Below are 25,256 nucleotides of genomic sequence, written 5' to 3' on the forward strand. Positions count from 1 at the left end.
GATAAACCGAATGAGGTAGCATTATACACACATCAAGAAAAGTTTTGCTTCACCTCGGTCCCGGGAGTTCCGGAACCTGTGCAGAAAGTCGGAATAGAAATCAACATAAACATCATTTCCGCCCTTTTTATTGCTCATGAAAACCACGCGTTACATGTTGTACCACCATACAGCGAGACCTTCGGAGGTGGTGGTGCAGATTGCTGTACACACCGGTGCCTCTAATACCCAGTAGCACGGCCTCTTGCATTGATGCATGCCTGAATTCGTCGTGGTATACTATCCACAAGTTCATTAAGGCAGATTGTCTCACTCGTCAACGGCGATTCGGCATAGGTCCCTCAGAGTGGTTGGTGGGTCACGTCTTCCATCACCAGCCCTTTCCAATCTATCGAAGGCATGTTGGACAGGGTTCATGTCTTGAGAACATGCTGGCCCCTCTAATCGAGCGATGTCGTTATCCTGAAGGAAGTTATTCACAAGATGTGCGCGATGGGGGCGCGAATAGTCGTCCATGAAGACGAATGCCTTTGCAAATATGCTGCCGATATCGTTGCGCTATCGGCCGGAGGATGGCATTCACGTATCGTACAGCCGCTACGGCTCCTTCCATGACCACCAGCGTTGTACGTCGCTCCCACATAAAGCCACCCCAAAACAGCAGGGAACCTCCACCTCGTTGCACTCGCTGGACAGTGTGTCTAAGGCGTTCGGCCTGACCGGGTTGCCTCCAAACACGTCTCCAACGATTGACTGGTTGAAGGCATATGCGACACTCATCGGCGAAGAGAACGTGATGCCAATCCTTCGCAGTCCATTCGGCATGCTGTTGGGCCCATCTGTGCCGCGCTGCATGGTGTCGTGGTTGCAAAGGTGGACCTCGCCATGGACGTCGAGAGTGAAGTTGCGCATCATGAAGCCTATTGCGCACAATGTGAGTCGTAACACAACGTCCCGTAGCGCCAAGCATTATTCAACATAGTGGCGTTGTTGTCAGGGTTCCTACGAGCCACAATCTGCAGGGAGCAGTCATCCACTGCAGTAGTAGCCCTTGGGCGGCCTGAGCGAAGCATGCCATCGACAGTTTATAACACTTCCGTCTGCTACTGCTGTACAATAACCTTTAAGTTTGAGGCAGGTTGTGAAATAAAACTATCTTGTTAAAGCAGTTATGGTATAACGCAACAGAACCGTGTTACGCTCTGAGACGAATTTTGTTACGTTGACTGTGTTGTACCAAACGGAGGTGGCTTATCGGAAGTGAAAGTCAGAATTGCGTAAATTTTTAAACAGTAATAAACAATAATTTACCTATCTACACTGTTCAAAGAATAAGGAAAACGGTCGCCAGCCTAGTTAGGCAAGAGAGTGATTGACATTCTTATTCAAGAAAATAAGTATGAGTAACTTTAACGGACAAACACAACCTATACTTTGCCACACGCGAGTCCAATGAACTCTTGACACCTGCATATGTTAACGTTAAGGTTAGAACTAACAGCTAGAGCAGAACAAATTATTTACATAAATAAAACAGATAACAATACACACTATTACTTTTCACACATTTTCCTAGCTGACATAGAATCGTAAATGTAGTTCACTGAAAAATTATGAACTGATCACAGGTTAAGTCTCTCTTAGCTAAATACTCTTTGATTTAGAATTAAAGTTAATTGGAATTCACTAACAGGTTACTTCTCGCTGTCTTTTGAGTAAAGAAATTATTGTTTTCATAAATAGTGGTCTTTCTACTTAATAGTTATTGATCATGAGCATAGAGGATAACCTGTGTATCCTATAACACTATTAATATGCACTTTCATTACCCAAAAGAAAGAAGTACTTAGCAAGCATGAGTATATAACTTTCCACTATTGCAGTTTTCCACTTTTACTCCAGTGAGACACGATGTTGACAAATGTGCAAGAATCTGACTCACCTTTTAAAATTTACTAAAACCAGCACTATGATCATTAACTAAGCAAAAGTTTATAAGCCTCAGTTTTAAGAACTTTTAATCTTTAAAAGAAACAGCAAATTGTCTTTATTACCACGGTCTTCTACTTTCAAGTAAATGATTAAATAGATGACTTTGAAACTCCACAAAACTTTAAATTGGACTGTTTCCATCACTGGGGGGCTTTCACAGAACTACATTTACTACCTCCCACAATTTCACTAAATCCACAGTAAATCTGAATACTCCCTTCTTACCAAAGATCATACAACATCATTTAATTAACTATTTGGCTTTGAGGCTTTCTTTATTCCCACAAACTAGGACACTCGGTAATCGTGGTTCAAATGGATAAGAACCTGAGAGTTGTTGTGATAGGGAAAAAATCATGGTAGGTACATGAATTCAATTATAAGTTACCTTATATTTGTGAAAACTAAAACATCCAATGAGCTGATCCTTCACCGTACACTACTATAGTGCTCCATTACAGTGATTGCGCAATGCGGCGGTGATTGCATGTTGGTAGGTGGCATTGCAGGTAGAATTGCTGCTCTGTCATTTCTTGGTGGCGATGGTAGATACCAATTCCGGAATAGTCCCAGCTATTTATCCATCCATCCGAGGCATTGGAAAGCGGCAGGAAAAGCCTGTCTCGGAACCAGCACAATATAGAACTTTTACATGGGCATTGCACAGTTTGGTAGCTCGTCCCCGACTGACTCTTGTTCCACCTTTTCTACCTAGGCCAACCACAACTTGCACGAGCTACTAAGTTCCATTCCCGGGGGGAACCACACTACCTGTTACATGCAGGATAACTAAGAACCCTAAGTGAGGATCTGCAGTTTACATAACAGCCACCAAACACATTAAATAAAACAGAACATTTGCACATATTGACATTTCTACAAAAAATTATTCACACAAATATTACAATTATATATAATAAGTTTTGTTCCCTGCAAATGGGACCAAGAATTTAAATGATGGGTACAATACATATCATAGAATCAAACCATGATATGAAAGTTTTTTACAAAAAGGAGTATACAATTTTATGTTATCGATTCAATCAAACAACATTTACAGAAGCTCAACGATGTAACATTAAATAAAACAAAAGGAAAATAAATCAGTAGAGTGTTAGATCTATTGTGTTACATGTTCCTCTCTCTCTCTCTGTATCTCCTCCATGTCCGAACTCCCCCTGCGGGTTCGGGGGTAAGAATAGGCCCGCGGTATTCCTGCCTGTAGTAAGAGGCGACTAAAAGGAATCTCAGTCGTTTCGGACTTAATGTGATGGTCCCCTATGGGGTTTGACCCCTATCTTTCAAAATTTTCTGTTAGTGCGTACCATTTGGGGAAGGACGCCTTACGTGGTGTATTATATATCCCTCTTGCCCTAAGATCTGGCACAACCGATATTGTCATGGAGTTGGCCTTCCACCGTGCTTCCAGCCACATCAGCTGCTGTGTGTTCCGGGCAGCATACATGCCCTCCATTATGAACTTCCATCTTTGCCCTCCTGACATATATGGATATTCGACACCCAACATCCAGCACAGTAGCCAGTCCATTGTGGTGGGGTCGTCATGCACCCTCTTGGTGGTAGCCCCCTGAACACAGGGATCGCACTGCTGATGCCTGAGCTGCTACCTACCCACGTATGCCGAGGAGTAGATGCCTATGCCTCTGGGGCATCGGGACTCCCGGCAAAGGCCATCCTCCCAAATGGTCTTTGCTGTGGCTGGGTGGCGCCCGTGGGGAGAGCCCCTGGTCGGAGTGGGTGGCATCAGGGCGGATGACCCGCAATGAAGTGTGGTACATCGTCTCTCGCTGGTGGGCCTCCACCAGCAGTCTCTAAGCGATCGAGGTCTAACCTCAACGGCAAGCAATTCAATCCAAGATCATTTCCCTCCCTGGCCACTCCATGGGAGGAACGCATGGCTAAAGACAGCAGTGGAGATTATTCACCCCGGTACCTTGTCTGTACGCGGGTCGATGGTGAATCTATTATGCAAACTAAGCCTCAGTTTTTTGTAGAGCATTTAGAGGACAAGTTCGGGGAGGTGGAGGGCTTGTCCAAAATGCGCTCTGTGTCGGTTCTCATCTAAACAGCATCCTCTGCACAGTCATGGAGGTTGCTCTCTTGTAACAAGTTGGGGGATGTTTCCGTCACCATCACTCCCCATAAAAGTTTAAACATGGTCCAGGGTATTATATTCCACAGGGATCTTCTTCTGCAGTCCGACGATGAACTACGCGCCAACCTAGAACGACGAGGTGTTCACTTCGTCCGGCTCGTCCATCGGGGTCTGAGGGATAATCAGGTAGCCACCGGTGCCTTCATCTTGACCTTTGAGGGTGATGTCTTACCCGAAAAGGTTAAGGTGATGGTTTAGCGTTGTGATGTGAAGCCATATATCCCTCCTCCGATGCGGTCTTTAAAATGCTGGAAGTTCGGGCACATGTCATCCCGCTGTACTTCCAGCATCACGTGTCGGGATTGTGGACGTCCTTCGCATCCTGATACCCCATGTGCCCCGCCTCCTATCTGTGTTAACTGCGGAGAACACCATTCCCCCTGCTCGCCGGACTGTAGGATATTCCAGAAAGAAAGGAAGATAATGGAATATAAGACCCTGGACCGCCTGACGTACCCCGAGGCTAGATGGAAATACGAGCGGTTCCATCCTGTGGCAATGCCGTCAACCCATGCAGCTACTGCAACGACGGTTCTCCCATCATCACGAATCGGCTCTCAGATCGGTCAGCATCCACCAGCCCCCTTGCTTGTGGGGGGCACTTCACAACCTGTTGCTCCTGCTCCATCTACTTCAGGAGCAACACCCCCCCACCAATCAGGGACATCAGTTCCCCCTTCCCAGCCGGAGAAGCGTAAGACTTCTTCGGCTACTCTCCCTTCACGAGTTCCGACCAGCGGCACAGCAGACACCCGCAAGTGGCCCAAACAACCACCTGTCCCTGATTGTAGGGCCTCACAGTCATTGTCTGTCCCTGAGACTGACCCTGCGAAGCCCTCCAAGCCTGAACCGCCGAAGGCACAACGCGAGAAACAGAAGCAGAAGCAGAAGAAAGTCCCCAAGAATACTGACATTGCGGTGGCACCCGTCTCACCGCTTCCTACAAGCTCTGCGTCTGAGGACGAGGTGGAGATTTTGGCGTCCGCTGAGGACCTTGATCTCGCCGGTCCCTCAGACGCCATGGATAGCGCTAGCACCGGTGCAGGCAGCAGGTGACCCAGCGGCGTAATCTGCCTTCCAAGTCCCGTCACGCCTCTCTCAGACATCCTCCAGTACAACTGCGGCGGTTTCTTCCACCACCTGGCTGAGCTCCGAAACCTTATCAGCCTTCATCCTTTTCTCGGCATTGCTCTGCAGGAAACTTGGTTTCCAGCAATGCGAACCCCCACCCTCCGTGGCTATCGGGGTTATTATAAGAACCGAGCAGCTTATGCAAGGGTGTCTGGTGGCGTCTGCATCTATGTCCTTAACTCTCTTCACAGCGAGTCTGTCCCTCTACAAATGGCTTTAGAGGCTGTCGCTCTTAGGGTGTGGACGCCCACAGGCTATTACCACCTGCAGTCTTTACCTTCCACCGGATGGTGATGTCACACAGCATGAGCTGGCTGCGCTGCTGGCCCAATTGCCGCCACCTTTCTTGTTACTGGGCGATTTCGATGCCCACAACACTCTATGGGGTGGGACTGTCTCCGATGGCCGCGGTCGTGGCGTGGAGCATTTTTTGGCTCAGCTCGACCTTAGCCTCTTGAACACCGGTGCTTCCACGCATTTCAGTGTGGCCCATGGCTCGTTCTCAGCCATCGATCTCTCTCTTTGCAGCCCCGGCCTTGTCCCATCCCTCCACTGGAGAGTGCATCCTGACCTGTGTGGTAGTGGCCATTTTCCCATCTATTTGTCACTGCCCCAGTGTCATTCTTCTGGGCGGCTGCCCCAATGGGCTCTCCACAGGGCTGACTGGCCGGCTTTTACTTCCGCTGCAACCATCGAGTCTCCCCCACTGGGTGACATGTCTTAACCACGTCAATCATTTCGGCGGGAGAGGCTGCCATCCCCCGCTATTCTGGACCCCCTCGGAGGAAGGCTGTACCCTGGTGGTAGCCAGAGATTGCTGAGGCTATTCGTGACCGTAGGCGGGCCCTCCAGCGTCATAGGCGGCACCCATCTCTAGAGGCCCTCATCGCCTTTAAGAGGCTCCGTGCCTTGGCTCGTTGCCTTATTGCATGGCGTAAGCAGGAGTGCTGGGAGAGGTATGTCTCATCCTTGGGCTCCCGTGTCTCCCCCTCGCTCGTGTGGTTCCGGATCCGGCGGATTTATGGATACCAGACCCCTATGGGTGTCCATGGGATCTCCTTGGACGGCGCTGTCTGCACGGACGCTGCTGCCATTGCTGAACGCCTTGCTGCGCACTTTGCTAAGAGCTCTGCGACTGCATCTTATCCCCCCGCCTTTCGCTCTCTAAAGGAGCGAGCCGAGCAGACGCCGTTATCATTCCACACGTGTCGTTCTGGGAAATACAATGCTCCTTTCAGCGAGAGGGAATTCCTCGCTGCCCTCGCCGATTGCCCTGATACAGCACCAGGACCAGACTGCATCCACACGCAAATGCTGAAGCATCTCTCCAGGGACTGCCAGAGACACATCCTCACCATCTGTTACCGCATTTGGAGCGAGGGCGTGTTCCCATTGCAGTGGCGAGAGGGTCCTATTGTCCGCATCTTGAAGCCCGGTGCGGACCCACTGGCGGTGGACAGCTATCGTCCCATTACCCTCACCAACGTTTTGTGCAAATTGCTCGAACGTATGGTGGGGCGGCGTTTGTGTTGGGTCCTTGAGTCGCGCGGTTTCCTCGCTCCATCCCAGGGTGGCTTACGTCGGGACTGGTCTGCAGCGGACAATTTGGTGCGGCTGGAATCTGCTATCCGTACGGCCTTTGCCCGACGTCAGCATCTCGTTGCTGTCTTTTTTTGATCTGCGGAAGGCGTGTGACACCACATGGAGGCATCACATCCTTGCTATGTTGCATGAGTGGGGTCTTCGTGGTCGGCTCCCGGCTTTTCTTCAAACCTTTTTACTGTGCCGCTCTTTCCGGGTGCAAGTCGGTGCCACCTCTAGTTCCTCTTATACACAGGAAAATGGGGTCCCGCAGGGCTCGGTGTTGAGCGTCTCCTTATTTCTAGTGGCCATTAATGGTCTGGCTGCTGCCGTGGGGTCGTCGGTGTCTCCTTCTTTGTATGCCGACGACTTCTGCATCTCATTTGGCTCCACAACTACGGGAGTCGCCGAACGCAGGCTGCAAGTAGCCATTGGCAAGGCAGCATCATGGGCTCTGACTCATGGTTTTCAGTTCTCTGCAGCCAAGACTCGAGTTATGCACTTCCGCAGGCGTCGGACGGTCCACCCTCATCCTGAACTTTACCTCGACGGCCACCTGCTTGAAGTAATGGACACTTGCCGCTTTTTAGGACTCATCCTTGATGCCCGGCTCACATGGGTTCCTCATATTACTCAGCTGAAGCAAAAGTGCTGGCGGCACCTCAACGCCCTCCGCTGCCTGAGCCACACATCTTGGGGTGAGGATCATTGCAAGCTGTTGCGATTATACAGAGCCATTGTGCAGTCCAGGCTTGATTATGGGAGCCTGGCCTATGGGTCAGCATCACCCTCAGTGTTGAAGCTGTTCGACCCCATACACCACTGTGGGGTTCAGCTTGCAGCTGGCGCTTTTTGTACGAGCCCCGTGGATAGTCTACTGGTGGAGGCCGGGGTTCCCCCGCTGCGGATTCGCCGTAATGGACTGCTCGCCGACTATGCTGTCCACGTGCATTGCTCGCCGGGCCATCCCAATCGTCACCTGCTTTTCCCTGCCATGGTCCTCCATCTGCCCGAACGGCGACCTAGGTCTGGGCATTCCATAGCTGTCCGCGTCCAGTCCCTGCTGTCGGAACTGGGGTCCTTCACTCTTCTGCCTCCCTTCCGGGTCCGTGCCCCTACGCCTCCCTGGTGTTTGCCCTGGCCTTCCGTCTGTCTGGACTTGGTACAGGGACCCAAGGACTCCGTTCCGCCTGTGGCCCTCCGTCGCCGTTTTCTTGCGCTCCTAGCCTCATTTTCGGGCTGTGAGACTGTCTACACTGATGGTTCCCTGATTGATGTTCGCCCTGCCTACGCTTTTGCTCATGCAGCCCACGTTGAGCAGCGCTCCTTGCCTTCTGGCTGTAGTGTTTTTACTGCAGAGCTGGTAGCCATATTGCGCGCTCTTGAGCATATGCGTTCCTGCTCAGGTGCCTCCATCGTCATCTGCAGTGACTCCCTGAGCAGCCTCCAGGCCATCGACCGCTGTTATACCTCTTCTCCTCTGGTGTCCTCTATTCAGGAGTCTGTTTCCGCCATTATCCGCTCTGGTGGTTCGGTGATCTTTATTTGGACGCCAGGTCACGTTGGCATCCCGGGGAACGAACATGTTGACAGGCTGGCCAAATAGGCGATCGACGCCCCAGCATTGGAGATTGGCCTCACGGCTCGCGATCAGCAGCTGGTGTTGCGCCGTAAGGTGCTTGGGATGTGGTCTGTTGAGTGGCGTGGCATGACAGCCCCGAATAAACTGCGGGCTGTCAAGGAGACGACTGATGTGTGGCGCTCCTCCCTGCGGGCTTCTCGCAGGGACTCTGTCATCCTGTGTCGGCTCCGCATCGGCCATACCTACCTGACGCACGGCCATCTTTTGCGTCTGGAGGATCCCCCCCTGTGTCGGTGTGGGTCCCGGCTGACGGTAGCCCGCATTCTGTTGGAGTGTCCCCGACTGCGCACCCTCCGGAAGTCTTTTAATCTCCCGGGCACTTTGCCTTTGGTTTTATGTGACGATGCCTCCATAGCTGATGACGTTTTAAATTTTATCCATGGTAGTCCTTTTTATGGTTCCATTTAGGGAGGTCCTGCACCTTCCCTTTCTGTGTCTTTTGTCCTTGCGTCTCTCAATATTTGTTGCTGTTTTGGTGTGTCGTCAGATGTTGACTCTTTCCCTTTTTTTGTTCTATGGTCAATCAACCAGTCTCCGGCCATCTTCATTTCTTCTGTTTCTTTTTGTTTGGTGTTCATCTGTACTCTTCTTGTCTTTAGCGTTTGTTGCTGCTTTTGTGTTCTTTTAGTGCCTGGCGGGGAGTCTCCTCCCTCCTTTGGTTTTTACCTGCTCCGCCGATTTTCGGCTCGCTTGTTTTTGGAATGGGGGACTGATGACCTTCGCTGTTTAGTCCCCCTTAAACATCCCAACAACCACCACCATGTCCGAACAACATCGGTTTGGTTCACTCCGAGACACCTGGAGACTTCCCTTGTTGAGAGCCCTTTCTGGCACAAAGTAACAATGCGGACGCGATCGAAGCGAGGTATTGACCGTCTAGGTATGGTTGAACTACAGACAACATGAGCCGTGGTCCTCCTTCCTGGTGGAAAGACTGGAACTGATCGGCTGTCGGGCTGCCTCCGTCTAATAGGCGCTGCTCATGGATGGTTGTTTACATCTTTGGGTGGGTTTAGTGACGTCTCCGAACAGTCAAAGTGACTATGTCTGTGATACAATATCCACAGTCAACGTCTATCTTCAGAAGTTCTGGGAACTGGGGTGATGCAAAACTTTCTTTGTTGTGTGTGTGGACCCAACTAGCCTTGTATTTGAGAGGGTGGAGGTTCCAGTCCTCATCCAGCTATTCTTCCCTTATTACTTCAGGCGAACGCTGGGATGGACTTCGGCGACATCGGCGACTACCTGTCACATCTTCTTGTAAATATATAAATGCCTGGATGTATAAATTTGGATAATTCTTTGGTAGTCCAACTGTCATGCTATGACATGCCATCTACAGTTGAATAAAACCACCACTGCCCTTACTACTACTGTTACTGATAACTATCGCTCTAAAGACATAGTAATCTTCATGTAAAACCAATAACAAAAATTTCCTTTCCGTCAGAGATAACTGTGGCATTCTTCGACAGCATTAATTAGAATATGGAAAGGCACAATAATTAATATAGTGAAAGCCTTTTCCCAAGACCCGCAGGTCTTCCTGTCGTTTAGGCACCCATAGTGCAAATGCAGTTTTCGGTTTCAAAATGTAATATCACCCACCCGGGTGGCTGCGCACATTAATGCGCCACTACCCATACGGAGAGATGGGTAAGCCCCCGATCGAGTCCCTCCGACGGATTAACGAATAGGGTTGGAGTGCTAGGCGAACTGAATATGGGATTTGGGGCGGTCGCCCACATTCCACTAAGTGAATAATCGGCTGATTCCCAAGTTCCGCCTCAGTTCCCAGAATCGTATAGATTGGGAAAATTTTCGGCCATATTCACGCGAGTAACACATATTCTGTCCCAAGACGTAACGGGATGGTGACAGGGAGGGCATAGGACCACTCCTTAACCAAATCGATTAATAACCATGCCGTCCTTCTGACGATACAGAACAAAGCCAAAAGAAAAAGGAAGAAAAGAGTTTAAAAATGTAATATATATATTTCGTTTTTCGTGGACATCAGAAACGGATGTTGTAAAAGTCCTCTATACGACAAAGCAGCAATAAACACAAATGAAAATAGGGACTAATGCATGGATGGACTTAAGAATATGCTATCGGAATCACGATCATCGAGGTGTTTGAGAGACTCGGCGCTGAATGCCCTAATGTCAGTTCATCTGAAGATATCCTAAGATCACTGAGCAGTAATGTCTCTAACAGTTCCTCTGCACTAGTGCTAACATTTTATTGCTCGTATCTAAAACAGCTTGGAGGTAATATGTAGTTTCCAATGCAGAATTGTAAGAATAGCTCTAGTATTTCTACCCAAAAGCAGAATCTATGACCACATAAAAACTCTGTTTTCTATTTAGTTTACCTGAATTAGTATCAGAGACACCTTTCTGAAAATAGGTAAACTGTTGTTCTGATTATTCCATTGTGAATACATATAAGATTCGTGTGAAAAGTAGTCTAGTGGTAGCGTCGTTGATTAATAATCAAAGCGTCCTCTGTCCAGGGTTCGAAAGCTGCAACCACCTAAATTTTAATTAATAGTCAATAAGAAGTCACCCTCATGCTGCCAACGGTCTTCTCGAAGAGCGGGAAGGAGCGGAAAGAATTTCAGGGCACTCTCTTGCCCTTGGGTGGGATACTGCCCCTAAAGGCGGAGGAATCAGCAATGATCAACGGCAGGAGGATGTAGAAGGCAATGGAAACCACTGCATTAAGCTACGTAACGTGTACCCATAGGACATGTGGGCTGTAACTGAACTAGTGCCACGATGATCTCTCCAAAGCCAAAAGTTTCCGGAAGAGTCCCTCATTCCGATCTACGGGAGGGAACTGCCGAAGGGGAGGTGACCATGAGAAAGAGATTGAACAATCAATGAAAGGATAACGTTCTACGAGTCGGGCGTGGAATATCAGAAGCTTGAAAGGAGTAGGCAAGCTAGGAAACCTGAAAAAGGAAATGCAAAAGCTCAATCTAGATACAGTGGGGGTCAGTGAAGTGTAATGAATAGAAGACAAAGGTTTCTGGTCAGATGGTATAGGCTAATATCAATAGCAGCAGAAAATGGTATAACGGGAGTAGGATTCGTTGTGAATAGGAAGGTAGAACAGAAAGTATGTTACTGTGAACAGGTCCGTGATGGGGCTGTTCTTATCAGGATCAACAGCAAACCAACATCGACAACGATAGTTGAGGTATATATGCCGACTTCTGAAGCTGAATATGAAGAGACAGGGAAAGTAACGGATGGTTATAACTAAACTTTTCCTATTTCACACGTTATAAGACGGATATTAGCTACCGTGCAAGTACTAAACTTGGTAGCATTAATGTCAAGGACACGAGTAAGACAAATAATGCAGAATCAATTCAATTCAAACACTTTTAATGTGCTGCTACAGTACATCTTACCATTACATACCGGTACCATTACTGTTACAAAAGGAGCCCAATATGAGGCCCGCCAGCGTCCAGAAGTGTCTGAAAGCGCAGGACTGCATTCTGCACAGCAGAACGAAGCCTGTCCGTAGGTATGCTGGCTACCTCTCTTGATATTCTGCGCCTTAGATCAGCACATATGTGAATTTTCCCATGCTAAACCCTGTCCTTTAGGTAGCGCCACAACCCGAAATCCCAGTGAGTGAGATCAGGTGATAGTGCCGGCTATATATCTCGATTGTTCCCAAATGTGTTTCAGAAAAGCAGGTGAACTTCAAGAGCATGTGTGGTGGAGCCACGTCTTCCATGAAAATTGTTGAGTTTAATGAGTCTCTCTCCTGTAGGGCGAGTATGACATGCTGCGGAAGCACATCGCAGTAGCGCTAGCCAGTCCCATTGCACGTCTTTGGTCCTTTAGTGCAAACCTGTTTAAAAAAGAAGGGACCAATGATGAATGTGGCCGTGAAGCCACACCATATGGTGACACGTTCACCATACAGAGGAACCTGATGCCCATTGACTCGAGGTGATGATCCCCACACTTCGCAGTTGGATGTGTTCAACTCATCCGTAAGAGAAAAATGAGCTTCGTCTGTCCATAGGACAGTCCAGGACCAGTCCTCGTCATCCTCAATCCTCGCGAGAAAGTGGAGAGTGTATTCACCACATCGTTTTGCCTCGTGTGGTGCAAATTGCTATACGATGTGGATCTTCTACGGATACTATTTGAGAACGGTTCGAAGCACCTTCCGTACAGTGGACCACGCGATGTTCAACTGTCGTGACACAGCACGTGTAATGCTTGATGATCGGGAATTGCGCGCAGCGTTGTCTGCCATAGCAACAGCGATTTATCAACCATCTGTGGACTAACCGGTCGACGGTCTCCACCCAGACCGACGACCAGTTCTCCTGTTGATTCCAACTTCTTCAATGCTCTGAACAGCAGGCAGATAAGGAAGACGCTTCCGTAATACTTCCAGCCGGCGATATTCTCGAAGTGCAACTGCAGCATTGCTGTTGTTTTGATAATAGAACTTCACCAATAACGCAGCTCGTGTTGACACGTCAGCAAGTGTTCTATTGGGTGTGTGAGACTATGAATCATGATGACTGCTCACGGCACATGGTGGCCATAGTTGGAATTGGACCGTGGCTTTGTGACGCATGGAAATCAAGCACCCAATACCCTGGACATTGATGCTACCCGGTTTCGTACTGGTATGGTAATTTTTTCTGTGTTATAACGTGCTAAATACGGAAAGTTTAATTATAACCAACGGATATATGATGATATTGAAAGGGTAATGCAGTATGTAAAGGAAGACGAAAATCTAATGGTCATGGAGGACTGGAATGCAGTTGTAGAAGCAGGAGTAGAAGAAAAGGTTACAGGAGAATAAGGTATGGGGTCAAGAAATGAGAAAGTAGAAAGATTAATTGAGCTAGTAATAGCGAATACTCTGTTCAGGAATCGCAAGAAGAGGTGGTATACTTGGAAAACGCGGTCTGATATGGGTAGATTTCAGTTATGTTACGCCATGGTCAGACAAAGATTCCGAAATCAGATACTGGACTGTAATGAACACCCAGGAGCAGATACAAATTCACATAACAATGTACTATTGATGAAGAGCAGGCTGAAGTTTAAGACATAAGTCAGGAAGAAACATTGAGCAAAGAAGTGAGTATGGACGCACTAAGTAAAGACGACATACGCTTGAAGTTCCCTAAGGCTTCAGATACAGCAATAAGGAATAATTTAGTAGGCAGTAAAGTTGAAGAGGAATGAACATCTCTAAAAAGGGGAATCACAGAAATTGGAAAGAAAAACACAGGTACAAAGGAGGTAACAGCGAAGAAACCATGGGTAACAGAAAAAATACCTCAGTTGATCGATGAAAGACGAAGTTCAAAAATGGTCAGGGAAATTCAGAAACAGAGAAATACTAGTCGCTGAAGAATGAAATAGATAGAAAATGAAGGGGAACTACGACGAAATGGTTGCATGAAAATGTGGATGATTGTCGGAACGACTTACCCAACGTATACGAAAGTCAAAATAACCTTCGGTGAAGTTAAAAGCAAGGATTCTAACTGTGGTGTCACCGCCAGACACCACACTCGCTAGGTGGTAGCCTTTAAGTCAGCCGCGGTCCGTTAGTATACGTCGGACCCGCGTGTCGCCACTATCAGAGATTGCAGACCGAGCGCCGCCGCACGGCAGGTCTAGAGAGACTTCCTAGCACCCGCCCCAGTTGTACAACCGACTTTGCTAGCGATGGTTCACTGACTACATACGCTCTCATTTGCCGAGACGTTAGTTTACCATAGCCTTCAGCTACGTCATTTGCTACGACCTAGCCAGGCGCCATATTCAGTTACTATTGATATTGTGAATCATGTACCGTCAAGAGCGACGTTCATCATTAATGGATTAATGTTAAGTATTCCACCAGCTACGTGCGTTTTTTTCTAAATTCTAATTTCCTTTTCCTGTTCCAGACCTCACGCCAGCCCTCGTGAGCTAAAACGCGTGCCTTTCGGCCTCCTCTAGTAACACGGTGTTGGCTCTCCTGCCAACCACAACACTAACCTCAAGAATGTAACGGGAATTTCGTTGCTAATTCCAGAAAACGGAGCGGATTGGTGGAAAGAGTACACTGAAGGCTTCTAAGAGGGGGAGGATTTGTCGTTTGTGATAGAGTAAGAAACAGGAATCGATTTAGGAATGACAGGGTATGCAGTATTAGGATCAGAATTTAAGAGAGATTTGGAGAACTTCAAATCAAATAAGGCAGAAGGGATTGATGACATTCCATCAGAATTTCTAAAATTATTAAGGGAAGTGGAAACAAAACGACTATTCACGTTGGTGTATAGAATGTATGAGACCGGCGATATGCCATCTGACTTTCGATAAAATGTCATCCACACAGTTCCGAAGACTGCAAGAGCTAAATTAGAGACTGATAGCACAGTCAGCTTAACAGCTCATGCATCCAAATTGGTTATAAGAATGATATTTAAAAGAATGGAAAGGAAAATGGAGGACGTGTTAGATGAAAATCAGTTAGGCTTAGGAAAAGTAAAGGCTCCAGAGAGGTGATAATGGAAACAAGACAAAAGAAAAATCAGGATACGTTTATAGGAGTTGTCCACCTGGAAAAAGTGTTTGACTGTGTAAGATTATGCAAGATATTCTGAGAAAAATGGTGGCGACCTACGGGGAGAGACGTGTAATATGCAAAATGTATAGGAGCCAGGAGAGAATAATAAGAGTGGACAACGAAGAAAGAAGAGCTCGGATTAAAAAGGATGTAAGACAGCGATGTAGTCTTTCGTCCAAACCGATCAATCTATGCATCTAAGAAGCAATGGCGGAAATAAAAGAAAGGTTCAGGAGTGAAACTAAAATTCAAGGTGAAAGGATATCAATGAAACGATTCGCTGACGACATTGCTATCCTGAGTGAAAGTGATGACGGATTACAGGATCTATTAATGGAATGAACAGCCTAATGAGTGAAGGTTATGGATTGACAGTAAATCTAAGAAAGACAAAAGTAATCAGATGTAACAGAAATGCGAACAGTGTGCAACTTAACATCAGGATTGAAGTATATGAAGTTACGATATTCTACCACCTAGGCAGCAAAATAAGCAGCGACTTATGGAGCAAGCAGGACGTCTAAAGCAGACTGCTACTGGGAAAAAGGGATTTCCTGGCCATGAGAAGTCTGCTAGTATCAAACATATGCCTTAATTTGTCGAAGAAATTTCTGAGAATTGACGTTTGGAGCACATCATTGTACGGTAATGAAACATGGACTGTGGGAAAACAGGAACAGAGGAGAAACGAAGCATTTGATACCTGGCGCTACAGACGAATGATGAAAATTAGGTAGACAGGTAAGGTAAGGAATGATAGTTCCGTGAAGAATCGGAGAGGGAAGGAATAAGTGGAAATTACTGACGTGAGGTAGGGACAGGAGAGTAAGACGACTGTTAAGATATCAGAGAATGTCTTCCATGGTACTATAGGCAGCTGTAGACGGCTAAAACTGCGGAGGAAGACAGATTTGGGAATACATCCAGCAAATAATTGAGGACGTTTGTTGCAAGTGCTACTCCGAGATGAAGTGGTTGTCACAGGAGAGGAATTCGTGGCGGGCAGTGTCGAACCAGTCAGAACAATGATGACTTAAAAATAAATAAGTAAATTAAGTAAAAAGAAGGCACATTTATGGATATGTCTTACCACTCACCCAATGTCTTCTATTCACATTATTCGGTTTAGATAAATTATTTCGAGACTTGTACTTTTGTACCTGTTACATAAACTGCACTAGCAATACACATCCTGATCCTGTACATCTTCTCCTGATATTCAGAAAAAAATATACAGGCATACATGTTTCCATACAGGTACACAAAAAATTTTGTGGCTCTCAGGTCCCCACTTGAAAATTATTGATATTTATATGTTATAAAAAGCTTAGGCAACTTTGAAAGATACAATATTCACTTAGTGGAATGTGGGCGACCGCCCCAAATCCCATATTCAGTTCGCCTAGCACTCCAACCCTATTCGTTAATCCGTCGGAGGGACTCGATCGGGGGCTTACCCATCTCTCCGTATGGGTAGTGGCGCATTAATGTGCGTAGCTACCCGGGTGGGTGATATTACATTTTGAAACCGAAAACTGCATTTGCACTGTGGGTGGCTAAATGACAGGAAGACCTGGGGGTCTTGGGAAAAAGCTTTCACTATATTAGGGCTTACCGAGCCCTGATACACAAAACGAATCGAAACACCGTGAAGTAGTTAAGTAAAATTGTTCACAAATTCATATTCACTGAGATGTCGGCAGAAAATGGGGCCCAATCAATGAATCTGTGCCGCTGCAGTGCAGTATTACCAAGTAGGTGGCAAGGACAGTAAACATGTGATACATCGATACAGGCATAAAGTCTTTTCGAATTTTATTCCTCGTACTCAACTGGACAGTAATCGTGCCTCGAAGACAGGCCCTTGAACAATATACGCAGATGTCAACATTTAACAGAGTACGTTTAGATGGGCTCAAACAAGTCGGTTGGAGTAATCGGGGGAGTTGCACGACAACTGAATGGAAGCGATGACACGGTTGGATGATGTTATCAGGAGTTGGTGAACCACGGCCAAACACAGCGTCAAGAAGGAAGCGGAACACAGCGTCAAAAAGGAAGCGGTCGACCCTGAGGGACGACAGAATGTGAGCACCGAACAGTCGACAGAGAGGCACTCAGTGCCCTGGATTCATCATTATCGCCTATCCGACGTGAAACTGGCGCTCTAAGACGATCAATAGGCTGCTCACAGAAAGGGGCAAGAGGCCGGCCGGTGTGGCCGTGCGGTTCTAGGCGCTTCAGTCTGGAACCGCGTGTCAGTTACGGTCTCAGGTTCGAATCCTACCTCTGGCATGGATGTGCGTTATGTCCTTAGGTTAGTTAGGTTTAAGTAGTTCTAAGTTCTAGGGGACTGAGGACCACAGATGTTAAGTCCCATAGTGCTCAGAGCCATTTGAACCAAAGGGGCATGAGCTCACGGTGTCCCATGTGCCGACTGCCATTAACCTCTGTACTCCAACAAGCCCGTTTGCAGTAGTGTCGCGTACTTTCGGCATGGAACTTTACTGTCATTGAACTGTCTTCCATGATAAATTCCATTTAGAATTAAACCCAGATGACCTGCGAAGTAGTGTATTGAGATACCAGCCTGACTCTCACTCGCCATACGCTCAGGCAACCGGGAGGGACGCTCTGAGGTGCCATTTCACTTCATTATTAGGATCCCTTGGGTTGTCTTCTGCGGAACCCTTACAGCACAGCGGTGTGTGACGATATTATACGCCCCGTATTGTTGCCTTTCATGACAAGCCATCCTTGACTTACGGTTCAGCAAGATAATACCTCCTCCCTCCCGTACACTGCTAGGTTCCAAAAATGGTTCAAATGGCTCTGAGCACTATGGGACTTAACATCTGAGGTCATCAGTCCCCTAGAACTTAGAACTACTTAAACCTAACTAAGGACATCACACACATCCATGCCCGAAGCAGGATCCGAACCTGCGACCGTAGCGGTCGCGCGGTGCCAGACTGAAGCGTCTAGAACCGCTCTGCCACACCGGCCGGCCACTGCTTGGGTTTCTACCAATTGTCTTCGTGATTGCCAAACACTACTTTGGTCGGTGGGCTCTTCCGATCTCACTCCAATTGAAAACGTTTGCAGCGTTATGGGCAGAGCCCTTCAGTCAGCACGGGATGTTGATGATCTAACGAGGCATTTGAACTCAATTGGCTCGACATCCCTCAGGAGGCAACAAACAATTCTATCACTCAACTCCAAGGGCCAGAGATGGACCAACGCATTATTGACCTTCTACGATTTTGTACCTTTTTCTCTTGAATAAATCGCCCGATTTTTCTGAAACCAAAATCGGATTTTAGTGATTTGCAGAATGAAATATGCAGTGCACAAAAATCGTTTCTAACCTTATCTCATTCGGAAACCCACTATAAGGTAATAACACAGCACAAACTTTCATAAAACCTGTCCAGTGAAATGGAAAAATGTGCCCGCATATCTTAAAACCATATGTAATGCATGAATGAACAGTTTTGTGTAAGCAACATTTTGCGTGAATATATATTAGCCTTTTGTTTTTAGCGTCCATCTGTGCAATGTGACAGGTTTTTCGGTTGAGTACAAATAAATTCAGTATGGAGAAAGTAGTTCATCAGCTGAAAGATCATTTAACACAAGTCGGAATATTATCAGCTGTGTATTGATAGCAGTTCAGTGAACCAGGGCTGCCACATGTATCCTATCAGCGGCCAACAAAGAAGGATCGTGCGTAGCTTTACCTTGCGCATTTCTTGTAATCTAGGTATCATGCAAAGAGATTGTACTTAATAATAATAATAATAATAATAATAATAATAACAATAATAATAAACCCTGTGGAGGCCCGGGAAAAGAATATGCCTCCGGTATGTTCTGCCAGTCGTAAAAGGCGACGAAAAGAACAAACCACTAATAGGGCTAACCCCCCTTTCAATGTGATTAGTTGGTTCAGGACAGAACTAAAGAAGCCTCGGACAAGCGCCGTTATGGTCGGGGACGACGCTTGAACCCTACGCCCGCCCACAATGGTAACACCACTGCTAGCCAACTGGAAAATGATTTAAATCCAAATAGAGGTGTTTTGCATGATATGCTTCCTGCAACCACCCTAGAAGGAAAACAAAGACAGAGGATGAGATGGTCAGATGAAGTTAACCGACACCTCATGTTCTGTTATTACCAAGCAACAAACCTAGGCACCAACACAACTGGATACAGATCGCAAGTATACACATCATTTAATACCAGATACCCAGAATTAAAATTTTTAGTCCGCAGCTCGTGGTCGTGCGGTAGCGTTCTCGCTTCCCACACCCGAGTTCCCGGGTTCGATTCCCGGCGGGGTCGGGGATTTTCTCTGCCTCGTGATGTCTGGGTGTTGTGTGATGTCCTTAGGTTAGTTAGGTTTAAGTAGTTCTAAGTTCTAGGGGACTGATGACCATAGATGTTAAATCCCATAGTGCTCAGAGCCATAAAATTTTTAACAGAACAACGACTAGCTGATCACATGCGTGTAATAATAAAAAATAACAGAATACCCCAGTCAGAATTAGAAGACATCAAACTACAAGTACAACAAATACTGGAGCAAAATAATGTGCAATCAGAAGAAGAAGAAAATACAGTAATGGACTCAAACATCCCAGAGCAAACAAACAAAGAACAACACGCATCAATTAAACAATAAGAGGAAAATGAAATCTTAATACAGCCACCAGAACAAGCACAAACAGAACACGAAGTGACGCACATGTTAGATACAGAAGAAAAATTTCAGCTGACATATATAGAATACAAAGACACAAATACAGACATTAGACCATTTTCACATAGACCGCCAAATAACCCACATGTCGAAACAACAATAAAAACTATCAACACAATCGTACACAACAAAATAAATAAAAACACAACTATGGAAGAGTTACAACTACTGGTTTATATCGGAGCACACACTACACTAAATATACACACTAGGCAGAGATCAGAACCAACCAACACATAGAAGAAACCCACAAAACCAGCATGGCAACACAGGCTACAGATCAGAATAGAAAAACTGACAAAAGACATCGGACAGCTAACACAGTTTATAAGAAATGAAATATCAGACAAAAAACGAAAAAGGTTAGGTAAAATCTCACAAGAAGAAGCGATAGAGCAATTATGTGAAAAGAAGCAGAAATTACAAGCATTGGCCAAACGACTTAGAAGATACAAAAAAAGTGAAAACAGAAGGAAAGAAAACCAAACCTTCAACACAAACCAAAAGAAATTTTACCTGACAATAGATAACACACACATTAAAATAGACAATCCACCAAACATAACAGACATGGAACACTTCTGGAGCAACATATGGTCAAACCCGGTGCAATATAACAGACATGCACGGTGGATACAAGCAGAAACAGACACACACGAGATGATACCACAAATGCCTGAAGTGATAATTTTGCAACATGAAGTCACCCGAGCAATTGGTTGTACGCACAACTGGAAAGCCCCTGGAAAAGATAAAATAGCAAATTTCTGGCTAAAGAAGTCCACCTCAATACATTCACATGTGTTGTTGTGGTCTTCAGTCCTGAGACTGGTTTGATGCAGCTCTCCATGCTACTCTATCCTGTGCAAGCTTTTTCATCTCCCAGTACCTACTGCAACATACATCCTTCTGAATCTGCTTAGTGTATTCATCTCTTGGTCTCCCTCTACGATTTTTACCCTCCACGCTGCCCTCCAATACTAAATTGGTGATCCCTTGATGCCTCAGAACATGTCCTAACAACCGATCCCTTCTTCTGGTCAAGTTGTGCCACAAACTTCTCTTCTCCCCAATCCTATTCAATACTTCCTCATTAGTTATGTGATCTACTCATCTAATCTTCAGCATTCTTCTGTAGCACCACGTTTCGAAAACTTCTATTCTCTTCTTGTCCAAGCTATTTATCGTCTATGTTCCACTTCCATACATGGCTACACTCCATACGAATACTTTCAGAAGTGACTTCCTGACACTTAAATCAATACTGGATGTTAACAAATTTCTCTTCTTCAGAAACGCTTTCCTTGCCATTGCCAGCCTACATTTTATATCCTCTCTACTTCGACCATCATCAGTTATTTTGCTCCCCAAATAGCAAAACTCCTTTACTACTTTAAGTGCCTCATTTCCTAATCTAATTCCCTCAGCATCACCCGACTTAATTAGACTATATTCCATTAACCTTGTTTTGCTTTTGTTGATGTTCATCTTATATCCTCCTTTCAAGACACTTTCCATTCCATTCAACTGCTCTTCCAAGTCCTTTGCTGTCTCTGACAGAATTACAATTTCATCGGCGAACCTCAAAGTTTTTGTTTCTTCTCCATGAATTTTAATACCTACTCCGAATTTTTCTTTTGTTTCCTTTACTGCTTACTCAATATACAGATTGAACAACATCGGGGAGAGGCTACAACCCTGTCTTACTCCATTCCCAACCACTGCTTCCCTTTCATGTCCCTCGACTCTTATAACTGCTATCTGGTTTCTGTACAAATTGTAAATAGCCTTTCGCTCCCTGTATTTTACCCCTGCCACCTTTAGAATTTGAAAGAGAGTATTCCAGTCAACATTGTCAAAAGCTTTCTCTAAGTCTACAAATGCTAGAAACGTAGGTTTGCCTTTCCTTAATCTTTCTTCTAAGGTAAGTCGTAGGGTCAGTATTGCATCACGTGTTCCAACATTACTACGGAATCCAAACTGATCTTCTTCGAGGTCGGCTTCTACCAGTTTTTCCATTCGTCTGTAAAGAATTCGCGATAGTATTTTGCAGCTGTGACTTATTAAACTGATAGTTCGGTAATTTTCACATCTGTCAACACCTGCTTTTTTTGGGATTGGAATTATTATATTCTTCTTGAAGTCTGATGGTATTTCGCCTGTCTCATACGTCTTGCTCACCAGATGGTAGAGTTTTGTCAGGACTGGCTCTCCCACGGCCGTCAGTAGTTCCAATGGAATATTGTCTACTCCGGGGGCTCTGTCAAACTCTTCACGCAGTATCATATCTCCCATTTCGTCTTCATCTACATCCTCTTCCATTTCCATAATATTGTCCTCAAGTACATCGCCCTTGTATAGACCCTCTATATACTCCTTCCACCTTTCTGCTTTCCCTTCTTTGCTTAGAACTGGGTTTCCATCTGAGCTCTTGACATTCATACAAGTCGTTCTCTTATCTCCAAAGGTCTCTTTAATTTTCCTGTGGGCGGCATCTATCTTACCCCTAGTGAGATAGGCCTCTACATCCTTACATTTGTCCCCTAGCCATCCCTGCTTAGCCATTTTGCACTTCCTGTCGATCTCTTTTTTGAGACGTTTGTATTCCTTTTTGCCTGCTTCGCTTACTGCATTTTTATATTTTCTCCTTTCATCAATTAAATTCAATATTTCTTCTGTTAGCCAAGGATTTCTACTAGCCCTCGTCTTTATACCTACTTGATCCTCTGCTGCCTTCACTACTTCATCCCTCAAAGCTACCCATTCTTCTTCTATTGTATTTATTTCCCCCATTCCTGTCAATTGTTCCCCTATGCTCTCCCTGAAACTCTGTACAATCTCTGGTTCTTTCAGTTTATCCAGGTCCCATCTCCTTAAATTCCCACCTTTTTGTAGTTTCTTCAGTTTGAATGTACAGCTCATAACCAACAGATTGTGGTCAGAGTCCACATCTGCCCCTGGAAATGTCTTACAATTTAAAACCCGGTTCCTAAATCTCTGTCTTACCATTATATAATCTATCTGATACCTTTTAGTATCTCCAGGGTTCTTCCATGTATACTACCTTCTTTCATGATTCTTAAGCCAAGTGTTAGTTATGATTATGTTGTGCTCTGTGCAAAATTCTACCAGGCGGCTTCCTCTTTCATTTCTTAGCCCCAATCCATATTTATCTACTATGTATCCTTCTCTCCCTTTTCCTACACTCGAATTCAAGTCACCCATGACTATTAAATTTTCGTCTCCCTTCACAATCTGAATAATTTCTTTTATTTCATCATACATTCACATCTAACTAAAGTATTTAACAGTTACATTGCAGACCCATACACATTCCCTGATACACTTACACAAGGAATAACTTACCTAAAACCTAAAGATCGAGCAGACACAGCAAACCCAGCAAAATGTCGCCCCAGAACATGCCTACCAACAATATAAAAAACATTAACTTCAGTCATTACACAGAAATTAATGACACATACAACACAGAACAAAATTATAAATGAAGAACAAAAAGTCTGTTGCAAAGGGGCACAAGGATGTAAAGAGCAGCTGATAATAGATGCAGAGGTGACATATCAAGCCAAAACTAAACAAAGGTCACTACACTACGCATACATTGATTACCAAAAAGCTTTTGATAGTGTACCCCACCCATGGTTACTACAAATATTGGAAATATACAAAGTAGATTCTAAATTGTTATAGTTCCTAAATATAGTAATGAAAAATTGGAAAACCAGACTTAATATCTAAACAAATTCAAATAATATCACATCACAGCCATTACAGATTAAGCGTGGAACATACCAAGGAGACTCACTAAGTCCTTTCTGGTTTTGCCTTGCTCTGAACCCACTATCCAACATGCTAAATAATACAAATTATGGATATAATATTACTGGAACATACCAACACAAAATCACACATTTGCTACACATGGATGATCTAAAACTACTGGCAGCAACAAATGAACAACTCAACCAATTACTAAAGATAACAGAAGTATTCAGCGATGATATAAATATGACTTTTGGAACAGACAAATGTAAGAAAAATAGCATAGTAAAGGGAAAACACACTAAACAAGAGGATTACATATTGGATAACCACAGCGACTGCATAGAAGTGATGGAAAAAACAGATGCCTATAAATATCTAGGATACAGACAAAAAATAGGAATATACAATACAAACATGAAAGAAAAACTAAAAGAAAAATATAGACAAAGACTAACAAAAATACTGAAAACAGAATTGAAAGGAAGAAACAAGACAAATGCTATAAATACTTACGCTATGACAATATTGACCTACTCATTTGGAGTAGTGAAATGGAGTAACACAGACCTAGAAGCACTCAATACACTTACACGACCACAATGCCACAAATATGGAATACATCACATACATTCAGCAACAGAAAGATTCACATTAAGCAGAAAGGAAGGAGGAAGGGGATTTATCGACATAAAAAACCTACATTATGATCAGGTAGACGGTATAAGAAAATTCTTTATAGAACGAGCAGAAAATACACAAAGCAATCACTCATATAAATACATCGGCTACACCACTGCAATTTCATAACCGCTTTTACAACCCTTTAGATTACATAACATCAACAGATACGAAGAAAGTAACTTGGAAGAACAAAACACTACATGGCAAGCACCCGAATCATCTAAAACAGGCACACATCGATCAAGACGCATCCAACACATGGCTAAGAAACGGCAATATATACAGCGAGACGGAAGGATTCATGACTGCAATACAGAATCAAACAATAAACACCAGATATTACAGCAAGCATATTGTTAGAGATCCCCATACCACAACAAATAAATGCAGACTTTGCAAACAACAAATAGGAACAGTAGATCACATCTCAAGCGGATGTACAATACTAGCAAATACAGAAAACACCAGAAGACATGACAATGCAGCAAAAATAATACATCAACAACCTGCCATACCACATAAACTAACAAAACAGCACGTTCCCACGTACAAGTTTGCACCACAAAATGTACTGGAGAATGATGAATACAAATTATACTGGAACAGAACCATTATAACAGATAAAACAACACCACATAACAAACCTGACATCATACTCACCAATAAAAAGAAGAAAGTGACACAACTGATCGAAATATCCATACCCAATACAACAAATATACAGAAGAAAACAGGAGAAAAAATTGAAAAATACATCCAACTGGCTGAGGAAGTCAAGGACATGTCGCATCAGGATAAAGTTGACATTGTACCAATTATACTATCAACTACAGGTGTCATATCACACAATATCCACCAGTACATCAATACAATACAGCTAC

This window comes from Schistocerca serialis, chromosome 2 (assembly GCF_023864345.2).
Source record: "Schistocerca serialis cubense isolate TAMUIC-IGC-003099 chromosome 2, iqSchSeri2.2, whole genome shotgun sequence".
NCBI lineage: Eukaryota > Metazoa > Arthropoda > Insecta > Orthoptera > Acrididae > Schistocerca > Schistocerca serialis.